This window comes from Meles meles, chromosome 7 (assembly GCF_922984935.1).
Source record: "Meles meles chromosome 7, mMelMel3.1 paternal haplotype, whole genome shotgun sequence".
Lineage (NCBI taxonomy): Eukaryota > Metazoa > Chordata > Mammalia > Carnivora > Mustelidae > Meles > Meles meles.
The window spans coordinates 132,023,160-132,036,263 of NC_060072.1; the positions used below are offsets into that span (position 1 = coordinate 132,023,160).

At 39.3% G+C, this 13,104-nt stretch overlaps 1 non-coding gene across 1 annotated transcript; it reads right to left on the bottom strand.

Annotated features, from left to right (window-relative positions):
- Positions 1–895: 895 nt before the first annotated feature.
- Positions 896–969, bottom strand: TRNAN-GUU. Its single transcript has one exon. It is a non-coding gene; the product is annotated as a tRNA-Asn (tRNA).
- Positions 970–13,104: the final 12,135 nt, after the last annotated feature.

Below are 13,104 nucleotides of genomic sequence, written 5' to 3' on the forward strand. Positions count from 1 at the left end.
ATAGGTGGGAAAGGCTGCAGGTCCGTTCCATTCTCTATAAAATTCTAGCACGTCAGTATAAGAAGTAAAATATAACACAGAAATGCTCTTATGACAGTGTCCACACAAAGGTTTGATTACAAACATTTCTGAATCCACCAATACCACAGAGTCAGTGTTTAAGTCCCTCCACGGGAGTGTATGTTTACGCCGACGGGGAAGAGACAAACGCTGCACGACTCGACATTAGTGTGAAAAAACGTGAAGAGTTTTAAATCAGTGTGCAGCTTGAACTCGGCAGTCTTGAAATACATACATGCAGGCTGCCTCTGACATTTCAGGGGTCCTGACGCGGAACGCGAGCCGCCGTCTTGCCGCGGAGGCCTCCGGGGCTGCGGCGAGAGCCGGCGTCGGGTTCGAGCCCGGAGCACGGCGGTGCGCGTGCGCGCGGCTGAGGGGCCCGCCGGTGTTCTGCGGGCTCTGGGCGCCGGGAGCCCGCACCCGGCCTCGCGGTGGTCGCGGGAGCCTGGCGAGGCGCGGAAGGGACCTGTGCGGCCTGGGCTTCAGGAACAAGCGAGGAGGACGAGGAACCCTTGGGGCACTCAGCAGCCTGAGTTTGGGAACTGAGACGCTGGAAGTGAAAGGATGCGGGGGCTTTAAAGGGCTGGACCCTCTCGCCCACCCCCGAGTTAGGGGGTGGTCGGGAAAGGCCCACCTGCCTTTCGGGAGCCGGGACGCTTGGGGGAGGGGCCTCCAGCGCTCCCGGAAGCTGAAGAGCCACCCGCAGGGTGGGCGGCGAAGCGAGTTCTGTGGTTTCTTTCCGCTCAACCCCTGGAGAGCGACCTCCGCGTAGTCCGGAGGTCTGAACTCCAGAACTGTGCAAAAGTTCCAGCGACAAACGGGTAAAAGAGGAAGTCGTCCCTGGGTGGGCTCGAACCACCAACCTTTCGGTTAACAGCCGAACGCGCTAACCGATTGCGCCACAGAGACTCTGATGCCTTTTGCCTCTCCAGCTATAGTCTTTATGGAGACTTATAAAGACGGTGCGTTAATGTTATTTTCTTCACTGCTCCCTGATTCATATTATTAAAATCAGACTTTTCATTCAAATATCTAACCCTCTTGATTTTATTTTCCACCCTAAAAGCATATTGGAAAATTATAAGACACAGCAAGATCGAGTAGAAGTTCATTTGGCAGCGTGTGTTACAATACTGTCGTCCTTTCCAGCTCCCGTTTGGAACGTTCTGTTTCAGGAAGATGACAATTCCTGATGTTTCCTTTTATAGGGAAATAAACATTTTAATCTTGTGAGTTGAGAAGCTTTCCTTTTGTTTCAAGCTCTTTGTCCAGTGTTTTGCTCGCTAATCTTCATGATTTACTAATGTAGCATTCACAAGGTCATCTGAATTGTTTATTGCCTTCTTTATTTTTATCTTCAGGTATTATTAAATACATACATGCAGTCCTTAGTTGTTTGCCATGTGCTAACCTACAGTACAGTTGTCTGTCACTAACATTTTGTTATTGGAAAAGAGCACTAGGAAAAAGCTACAGTAACACTCATTATTCCCGTGCGTTTAGTTCATTGCTTGGTTGTCCTTCATTCTCCCTAGATGTAGCCTATTCGCGCACACATTTGAGCCATGCCCCTTGAAATGCACGTTTCGCAGGATATTTATAACCCAATTTGAGGAAAGAGAAGTTAAGAAAAAAGTATGATTTATGACTAATTCTTGAAAATCCCTAGCACAGAAACCCTGTTCGCAAATTTGCTACATCTCTATATATACTCTGTATGAAAATTTCCCCCTTTGTGTGAATATTTCCAGATGACTTTCAAAGTACTCTTCAAAGCTCTAAACACTCTTTTTTTTCCTCTTCTCTCCTCAACTAACTGCTAGTTTCCACTTGGCAACTCTATATTTAAATTTTTAACAGTTACCGCATTGCTCTGTCCAGAATCCCTCGAGAAAGAATTCGGTTTGTGATTTATGGAAGTTGCATGCGACACGCCTCAGTCCAAACAACATTCTGAGTTCCTGTGGTTTGATAAGACAATTTAAATTGGCTTTGGAACCAATTAGCAGAATTCCTTGAAAGCGCTGGGATATTAAACAGCTGCGAATTCACACACCACTCCTCTTTCAACAAACTTTTAGAAATGTACTTGAAAATTCTGAATGTGGAAGAAAAAAAAATCCAGGAAGCGCTTATAATGAACATATAATGAGTCTTATTTCATTTATGATGCTACCTTCACATATGATGACAAAACTTAATTTGTATTTTATGCACCTGTTAATGTGAGCTAAAGCTGCCTCGCACTGTTTTTTTTTCTTCTATGAATACAAAGATGAGTGTCCTCTCCCCTGTCATTGTTCCTGTGTCTATTAGTTAGAACAGACTGCCAGAAGGTACCTCACCACCCTTTCACTCAATATTTCCTCTCCTGCCTAAAATAATACTAGAAACAGTTCTGTTCGTGTAAATATCTTTAGCTCCAATCTCTCCCTCACTTCAGTCATCACACAGACATTTTAATTTCTAAAAAGAGAGATGATGAGAAACGGTTGATGAGAAAAACTAATTCAAAAAGGAATATTAATTTGCATGCTATGTGTCAGTGTGAATACCACGTTTGTTTTAAAATTCAGCCTTCAAGCCTGATTCTGTAGTTGTTAATATTTTTTAATAAAATCAATGGCTATTTTCACAGTTCATTAGCATTGCCTTTTTTTTTTTTTTGGTGTCTTCACTTGAAAATACTTCCAAAGAACACGTAAATATTAAATATACAAAATGGAATCTCAATGTTTTACTCCGATGATGTATATCAAACATATATTTTATATAAAATGTTCTCTTACAAAAATAAGAGTATGTGCTGTCATCTAAATCTTTGTGATTATTTAATCTTGGGCCTTATATCTATATCCAGTTTTTAGACCTAAATTAAGCCTACTGGATTAATTTTAGAAATGTATATCATCTTTTCCTAAATTTCAGGGTAACCTAAGATAAACAATTCTCATAACTCCATTAATACTTAGGTCTTTATAATTGCTGAAAGTGAAAAGGACTGAGCATTTTGCCCCTTTTTGTATATCATACACATTTGAACTGCAACTTTACCTTTTCCAAGAATGTGCCCTATGAAAGAGGTTGACCTGTGCAGATTAATGGGCCTATATATTTTATTTCCTTCTTAGAGAGGAAAAGAGAGAGAGAGAGAAAGAACATCTGTGCAAATGGGATCCACCTGTCTTAACAGACAGGGCAAGATGGACCACACTGATTTATAGACCTTCCAGGTACCATGAATCCCGTGCTTTCAGATAATGTGCCTCTAGCTTCATACCAACAGGAGAAGCAACTCACAGGATTCCCATTAACACACCTGTACATGACCTTAATTCTTTTGAATGACTGTTTTGCAGAAAGATGGTGACTGAGTGGCTAAAAACGAAAAACCCAGTGAATCAGAGAAATTTTCTCCATAAATGGATGACTGTGTCATCAGGAAACAAAAGAGAATAAAACTAAGTGTCACTAAGAACAAGAGAACTATGAGACCAGTTTTCAAAGTCACTGAAATCACATTTTTTAAAGATTCTATTTATTTTAGAGAGAGAAAGAGAGAGCATGAGTGGGGGGTGGGGGAGAGACAGAGGAAGAGGGAGAGAGAATCTGAAGCAGACTCAGCTCTGAGCAGGAAGCCCAATGGGGGGGCTGACTCTGAGATTATAATCTGAGCCAATATCAAGGGTCCCACACTCGACTGAGCTGTCCAGGCACCCCGGAATTGCATTTTAAAACTGATTTAGAGTAGAATTGAACCCTTCCGTCCTGTGTCAAGTTTAAACTATATTTCTTACTCACAAAAAGTCTCATTCCCATTTAAAACGTTGACTAAGCATCAGTTAACAGTTTAGCAGGCCAACAGCAGTGTCCAAAACACTACTGGGTCCAAAACACTATTCACGGAGAATAACTGCTTCCATAGTGGACTGTTGAGTTGGGTCTACTCATAAACTAAGAACATTAAGAAAGGTGTATTAGAATGTTTTGTCTTGGGTGCCTGGGTGGTTCAGTGGGTTAAAGCCTCTGTCTTTGGCTCAGGTCATGATCCCAGGGTCCTGGGATTGAGGCTTGTGTCATGCTCTCTGCTCAGCAGGGAGCCCGCTTCCCTCTCTGCCTGCCTCTCTGCTTACTTGTGATCTCTGTCAAATAAATAAATAAAATCTTCAAAAAAAAAAAATACATACTGTGTCTTGTTCTCATCATCTTTTAAATTGTGTCACTTATTTGGAAAGCTCTGTGAAATTATTCAGATAATTATCACCATTTTATTTTCAATTTAACAGACATGATTTAAGAGAAAAGGTAGAAAGAGGCAGAAATAATATATTGATATTCTACCTAGTGGTTTCGAGGAAAATTATTAAAGATATAGTTCATTCTTCATGAACCACTCTTTTGTATATGGAAATCATTTTTATGAGTTTGCCAAATAATACAGATCTAAAATTTTAATCACTGCTTTTCTCATCAGTGGGAGTAGTCACTAGCAGCATCGATGATTTCAACTGTATTCAGACCAAAAGAATCTTGGATCCAGCTAGAAATGGTGGGGTTTGGGGGAGAACATGGATTTCAGCTTTCTTCTGTATACTCAGGGAACTTCTCCAGGGAGATAACCCTGCAGTTATCTCAGTAACTTCGGTAGGTTCTACCCCATAGTCCATTTCTTGACTGCAGCACTGTTAAAAAAAAAAGCCACAGCCTTTTCTTTCCTGTGCTATTTTCACAGAAACACTCTGAAGCAATAGTTTTTGCTCTGCATCTACATGGTGAATGTGCTGATAATATGGCAGTCCTGCCCATCAGTCTGAATTCACCTATTTAAAATTAACATTAAGGGGGGGTCTGGGTGGCTCAGTGGGTTAAAGCCTCTGCCTTCGGCCCAGGTCATGATCTCAGGGTCCTGGGATCGAGTCCCGCGTCGCGCTTTCTGCTTGGCAGGGAGCCTGCTTCCTCCTCTCTCTCTGCCTACTTGTAATTTCTCTGTCAAATAAATAAATTTAAAAAAAAATTAACATTCAGGGGTGCCGGGGTGGCTCCGACGTCAAGCTTCTTTCTGTCTTTGGCTCCGGTCGTGATCCCACGGTCCTGGAATCCGGCTCCCTGCTTACCCTGCTTAGGACAGCTATCCTCTTTTCATTTCCTTCAAAAAAGTAAAGGTAATTAAATAGATGCCCCAGGGATACCCAGTTCCTCAGCTGGGAACTGCCTCGGGTGGGAGGGAAGGTCACTCAGCTGAGGAACTCAGAAAGGGAGGGAAAAAGCAGTGTAGGATGAGTTTGGCGAGGTAACCAAATGGAGAAGGAAGAGCGTCAAAACTGCCTGGTTGGGGGTGAGGGCTTCCTCTGCTTCCGCCTCTGGAACATTTACCATCTTTGCACCACCTAATTCCCAGAGCTACTATTAAATAACACGGGACTATATTTCCTCCACTTTTAAAATGTTATACAGATAGACTACTTACATTTTCCAAAGATCTATAATTCTGCTTAAAAGAAATGAAAGGAAAAAAAAAATCTTATATTAATGCAATCAGAAGGTACAACTTAGATGAGACCAGAGGATCTATACCTCCGGTCATTAAGGTCAAGATGATTTACTGTAGAGAAACACCAGTCACTGTCACAGTCGTAGGGGGCTCCAGATAGATGTTCCCAGTAAAGGGAGAGTGGAAGATATAAGGGTGATGTCACTGCCCCCCATTTCCACAGTTCTAATATAGTTTCAGGAATAGGGGGTAGGGTGCAGACCAATGCCCCAGGAAGAGCTTCCTCCTTGCAGCTTCTTTCCAGAAAATGGATAGGAAACCTTGAACTAACGTCAAGAGCTGGAAAGAGCTGGTACTCAATGAGCTATCTACTCAGTGAAAAATAGCCAAAATATAGCATCCATCTATCTGTCTATCTATCTATGTGTGTATGCATATATATATATAAAACAATCTCAAATAAATCCATATTCAAAAAAAAGCTTTTGCTGTATCACAAAATGATTCACCCTAGAATACTGTAAATAGCAAGTCCTCTTGTAAATTTAAAGTATGATCCCATAAAAAGGATATTTTTCAAATATGTGATAACATGAATAAAGTACCAGCCCACGTCCAGCATTTATGAGCGATGAGGTTATGAGTTTCTGACCGTTGGAAAGGTAGATGGTGGCCCTTTAAGGATACTTCTACTCTTCTAGAAGTCTCAAGTTGATACCTTGGCATCCTCTGTTTCCTTTCTTTCATTTCTTACCTTTTGGTCATCCCAAAGTCATAACTTCTCTCAGCATCCACATTGTCTCCTTTGCACACGCATTCCCACCATTCGATATTGACCCAGTACATTCAATGTTCCTTACCTTATGTTCCTCACTTACAGCCAGTCTCCAGCCAATGTGTACCCCAAGTAATAACATTTAATGAGCATTTACTGTCAGACACATGCATTACATTTATCTCTCATCTACTCTGTAAGATGGATACTATTGCTATGCCCATTTTATGGATAAGAAAACAAATGCTTGGGGCGCCTGGGTGGCTCAGTGGGTTAAGCCTCTGCTTTGGGCTCAGGTCATGATCTCAGGGTCCTGGGATCGAGCCCCACATCAGGCTCTCTGCTCAGTGGGGATCCTGCTTCCCCTCTCTCTGCCTGCTGCTTTGCCTACTTGTGATCTTTCTCTCTCTGTCAAATGAATAAATAAAATTAAAGAAAAAAAAATAAATGCTTACGGTCATTTAATATTTAAACTCTAAATCTATTTAAACTTCAAATAATTCATACAGGGTACCGCCTGCTGGTCCTTGTCGCTATGCCTTGCTTTTGCTCCCGCCTCTATGTAGAATATCCTCCCTTTGTCATCTTGCCTGTTAAAGTCTTATGTTTTCTTTGGCCTCATATAGTGAAGACTTTTCCTCTATGAAACCTTTCTTGCTCCCTCAAACTAGATATAATCTTCCCTCTCATAAATTCTCTATCTCCTTCTCCAAACCTCACATTATATTGTAGCCATTTTTGTAACTTATTTAGTGCCCCCTTCTGATTCATATATTCCTTGAGGTCAGAAATGTTGTCCATCTGGGGTGCCTGGATAGCTCAGTCATTAAGCATCTGTCTTCAGCGCAGGTCATGATCCCAGGTCCTTGGATAAACCCCCTTGTTGAGCTCCCTGCTCAGTGGGGAGCCTGCTTCTCCCTCTCCCCCTGCTTGTTCTCTCTCTGTCAAATAAATAAATCTTTAAAAAAAAGAAATGTAATCCATCTTTATATTTTCCGTAACACTTGACTTAGTATGTTAAATAAATGTATTAGATAATTGAAAATAATAATGAAAATGAAAGACCTGGGATGCCTGGGTGGCTCAGTTGGTTAAGCCACTGCCTTCGGCTCAGGTCATGATCCCAGTGTCTTGGGATCGAGTCCCTCATTGGGCTCCTTGCTCAGTGGGGTGCCTGCTTCTCTCACTGCCTCTGCCTGCCGCTCTGCCTGCTTGTGCTCTCTCTCTCTGACAAATAAATAAATATATAAAATCTTTAAAAAGTATTCAAAAAAAAGAAAATGAAAGACCTATATTAAATGTTTTTTTGTAAAATATTAGCAGAGTTGACAGGTTCCTAATAATGAAGCAACCAAAAAAATTAGTATAGGAGATTATCAAGGGACATGACAGAAACCTCACATTGGTCCAAGAATAAACAATAAGAGTCCAAATCAGTTGTTTCTAGAAAAACTTTTTTTTACGTTTTTAAATTTTAGGGGCACCTGGATGACTCAGTCAGTTAAGTGTCTGACTCTTGGTTTTGGCTCAGAGCATGATCTCAGGGTCATGGGATCAAGCCCCATGGAGGGCTCTGCGGTCAGCAGAGCCTGCTTGAGGTAGGTTCTCGCTTTCCCTTTCCTTCTGCCCCTTCCCCTGTTCACACTTTAACTAACTAACTAACTAAATAAATAAAATCTTTAAAAATGAAAATAAATTTAAAATAAAAGTTTTTAAAATTTAAAAAAATACTGTTATTCTTTTTTTGTTGTTGTTGTTTATTTACAGCATAACAGTGTTCATTGTTTTGGCATCACACCCAGTGCTCCATGCAGTACGTGCCCTCCCTATTACCCACCACCTGGTTCCTCAACCTCCCACCCCCCCCCCCACCCCTTCAAAACCCTCTGGTTGTTTTTCAGAGTCCATAGTCTCTCATGGTTCATCTCCCCTTCCAGTAAATACTGTTATTCTTAAAGGTGATACCATTAAGGCCAAAGTACCATTCTAAATGTATTCATTCAACAAACACGAACACTTTTGTGTCAAGTGCTCTTCCAAGTCCCTTTACAGATATTTACTTATTTAAATTTTATAATTTAATATATGTGAGGTAAGTCCCATTTTTACCATCTGTGTCTAACAGAGCGGAAACCTTAGAAGTTAAATAATTTACCCCAAATCACAGAATTGTAAGTGACACAGCAAGGATTTGAATTGAGACAACTTTTTCCACACTGCTTTCTTAACTCCTAGGCTATGCTGCTTTTTTTTTTTTTCAATTACACAATAATTCTTGTACTGTATACTTAAACTTAATTTTTAACAATTTAGAAACTTTAGGGTGCCTGGGTGACTCAGTGGATTAAGCCTCAGCCTTCTGCTCAGGTCATGTTCTCAGCATCCTGGGACTGAGTTCCACATTGGGCTCTCTGCTCAGTGAGGAGACTGCTTCCTCTCTCTCTCTCTCTCTCTCTGCCTGCCTCTCTGCCTACTTGTGATCTCTCTCTGTCAAATAAATAAATAAAATCTTTAAAAAAAAGATGTAAAAAATTTAGAAACTTTAAAATCTCCAATTAAAAATTTTTATTTGATATAATTTCAGACTTACATAAAAGCTGCAAAAAAAAAAAAAGCTGCAAGAGTAGCAAGAATAATTCAACCAAATTTTCCAAATGTTAGTATCTTACTATATTGACTTTATCCTCTTCTCTTTCTTTCTCTCAACATCTTTTTCCTCATCTGTTTAAGAGTAAATTGTAGACATGATATCCCATAAATAGTTCATTGTGTTTCCTAAAATTAAGGAAGTTTATTATATAACCACAATACAATTATCAAAGTTAGCATTTTAACACTGATACAGCATTATTAGGATTAGGTCTCAATATATAAACCTTATTCAGATCTCACCTATGTTTCTAATAAGGTCCTTTATTACAAAAGAAAATCCAAGATCATGGATTTGCAATTATCATGTCTTCAGTCTTTTTAAATCTATAACTATTCCTGTGTCTGTCCCTCTTTCTCTCTCTTATATATCATGACATTTCTGAAGAGTACAAGCCAGTTATTTTGTAAAATGTCTCTAAATGTCAGGTTGTCTGGTGTTTCCTCATGGCTAGATTCAGGTTACGTACTTTTGCTCCCTCTAACACATTGAGTAAACAGGCCATTGTAACATCAATCTGAAACACTGATAATAATAATAATAATAATAATAATAATAAAGTAAAATAGGCTAGAACAAGCACAAAGATGGGTGATGTTATCGTGACTTCTCAGTATCCCTCCATATCATACCATATGGATAGTCTCAACTATATAAACAGAAATACTCTTGAAATACTATTTTAAATTTTTAATTAGAATTCCCTAAACTATATCTTTTTAGTTAGTTTCAGTTACATATTCAGTACATAATTCTGATCTGACACGTTCTCTTCTGAGAAATACCCACCAGAAAGGGGAATATCCATTGCACAGGATTGGTTCTGATTTTTTGGTGAGATAGAGCCCTTGATGAATAGTCATTGAGTTTTGTAGTTTAAAAACCTTAATATACTCGGTTATGAAGAATCAAGTGTTCCAAAACCGTTAGCCTCTTGGTGAACAGACAAACTGGAATTTCTAAAACTGCAAAACTAAGACTCACGTAGAATGGCTGGCATGTGTCAAGGTACAGCCAAGTGTGCCTCCTTTTAACCTAAGCTGCCTTCCACCATTTGTATTAGTCAGAACTGTCCAGAGAAACAGAACTAATAGGATATACATGGATAGACAGAAAGAGATTTACTGTGAAGGATGGGCTCTCCGGGTTATAAAGTCTGAGAAGTTCCACAACTGCTGTCTGCAAGCTGGCGATCCAGAAGGTTTGGTGTTTCCAGTCCAAACACGAATGCTCTAACAGCCAGGGTTGCCAAAGTCCGAGGACAGAGAAGGTGGTTGTCCCAGCTTACACAGAGAGCAAATTTGGCCTTCCTCTGCCATTTTGCTTCAGTCAGGCCCTCAACAAATTAGATGATGCCAGCCCACATTTGTAAGGGGGATTTTCTTTACTCAGTCTATGAATTCAAATGCTAATCTTCTCTGAAACACTCTCACATATCACCCAGAAATAATATTTTCATAGTTTCTCTGGGCATCCCATTGCCCAGTCAAGTTGACACATAAAATTATCCATCTTAAGCATGACCCATAAAATATAAGAAACAGAGATTATTCAAAGATTTAGCACTGTCTAAATAATCACAAAGAGAAAAAATCCTTTCAGAGATAATAGGAGATCCATACACAATTCAACCAGTGATCTCAACAGAAACATTGTGCTAAGTGTTCCCCTTTGCCAAAACAAACAAACAAATAAACAAAAAGAGTCTATAATCTTTTTACTTAGGGAAAAAAAGCCTTTCCTTATTTTAAGGAAAAAGACCTTCCTTAACTTCTTTAAAAGTTGTATTTAAACAATCCACTGTCTATGACAGTCCAAGAGAAATTTTTTTCTCCTTCATGTGAGATTCTCCTTGCTCTCATATCTCCTCTACCTAGGAATATTTCTTATACAGATTCTATCATGCTAGAATCAAGAAACTTTTGGCTCCTGAGAATTCTTATATTTAGAGTAAAGGCATTTTAAATTCTTAGCCTAAGTCCACAGGATAAACGAATTTCTTTTTAAAATTTTTAATAATTTGAAGGGTTTTGTCTGAAGTTAAATGTTATCTTCTAAGTTAGATTAACATCAAGTATTCTAACAATAGGAATTTGAATATCTCAATTCATCATTGACTCTTCTCTTTTTAAAGTAGGAGCCACACCCAACATGGGGCTTAAATTCAAGGGCCCTGAGATTAAGAGTTACATGCTCTACTGACTGAGCCTGCCAGTCAGCCAGGAACCCCCATAAATTACTTTTCAACTGCTTCACAGTATACACAAAGATATTGTGAAAGCCCGCATCATCAACATAAGTAGAATTATATGAAAATTCCCTGCCAGAAGCATTTAAATTTAGATTTATGCATACAATTTATTTATTTTAGATGGGAGACTTTGACATGAAGTTTCCCTTTTCAAAAAGTTATGAAAGTGGGGGACCTGGGTGGCTCAGTTGGTAAGCTTCTGCCTTTAGCTCAGGTCATCTTGACCAAAAGCTCTTCAACAAGGGTGCAGGGGTGCCTGGGTGACTCAGTGGGTTAAGCCTCTGCCTTTGGCTCAGGTCATGATCTCAGGGGCCTGGGATGGAGCCCTACATTGGGCTCTCTGCTCAGCAGGGAGCCTGCTTTCCCCTCTCTCTCTGCCTGCCTCGCTGCCTACTTGTGATCTCTCTGTCTATCAAGTAAATAAATAAAATCTTAAAAAAAAAAAAAAACAAGGGTGCAAACATAATTCAATAGGGGGAAAAATAGTCTTTTCAACAAATGGGACAAATACATATCCACATGAAAAAGGATGAAGGTGGATCCCTAACTCTCACCATATATAAAAATTAACTCCAAATGGATTAAAGACATTAATTTAAGAGTTTAAAACTGGTAGAAAAAAACATTGCCCATAATTCTTAATTTTTATAACCTTGGATTAGGCATTAACTTCTTTTTAAAAAAAGGCACAAGCAATGAAAGAAAAAAGATAAAAGATAAAGAACCCTTATAATATAACATTAAAAAGAAAAATAACACAATCTTTAAAAACGGGAAAGGATTTATAGACATTCCTCCAAAGAAAATATACAACTGGCCAGCAGGCACATGAAAAATAGCTCAATATCATTAGTCACTAGGAAAATGCAAATCAAACCACAGTGAGATATTCCTTCATATCTACAGATGTAGCAATAATGAAAGAGATGGACAATAACAAGTGTTGACCAGGATGTGGAAAAATTGGAACCTTTAAACATTGCTGGTGGGACTATAGAATGATGCACCCACTTTGGAAACCTTAGTAGTGCCTCAAAATGTTAAACATGGAGCCATCATAGGGCACAGCAATTCCACTCCTAGACAACTGGAAACAGCCACACAAAAACTTGCAGAATAATGTTCATAACAGCATTATTCCTAATAGCTAAAATGTGGAAAGAACCTAGTCCATCTATTGATGAATTGATCAACAAAATGTGGTATGTCCAGTTAACTGAATGTGACTCAACCACAAAAAGGAAAGGAGAACTGATTCATGCTATAAGATGAATGAAACCTGAACACTTTATGCTCAGGTTTGTTTGTTAAAAGCTAATGGAAAGAAGCCAGACACAAAAGACCACATATTGTATGATTCCATTTATACAAAAGGTCCAAATTAGCAAATCCATAGAGACAGAAAGCAGAAGCAAGAAACTGGGGGAAGAGAAGAATGGAGGGTGACTGTGATGGGCATGGAGTTTCTTCTGGGGGTATTGAAAATGATCTGGAATTAGATAGTGGTAATGATTATACAACTCTGTAAATACACTGCATTGTAGACTTTAAAAGGGTGAATTTCTTGGTATGTGAATTATATCTCAATATTAATAAATAAAAACAGGAAGCTGTGCCTTTGAATTGTTTACTAGTGTGGAAATGAAACACAGAGATTTAGCTAACATTGCCAAAAATTAGCAACAGAATCTGCATTCTGATTTGCAGATCTGTGTATTTTAATCTACTAATTCACTGCACTAGCTGGATCTCAATTCCCATGCTGAAACTGCCATGTAGCATCCAGTTAATTATTGAAATTTTCTGACAAATTTGGCGGGAAAGGTTTCCCTGCCTGCTCACTATGCAAAATGCAGTGACATGGTATTTGAATTTAC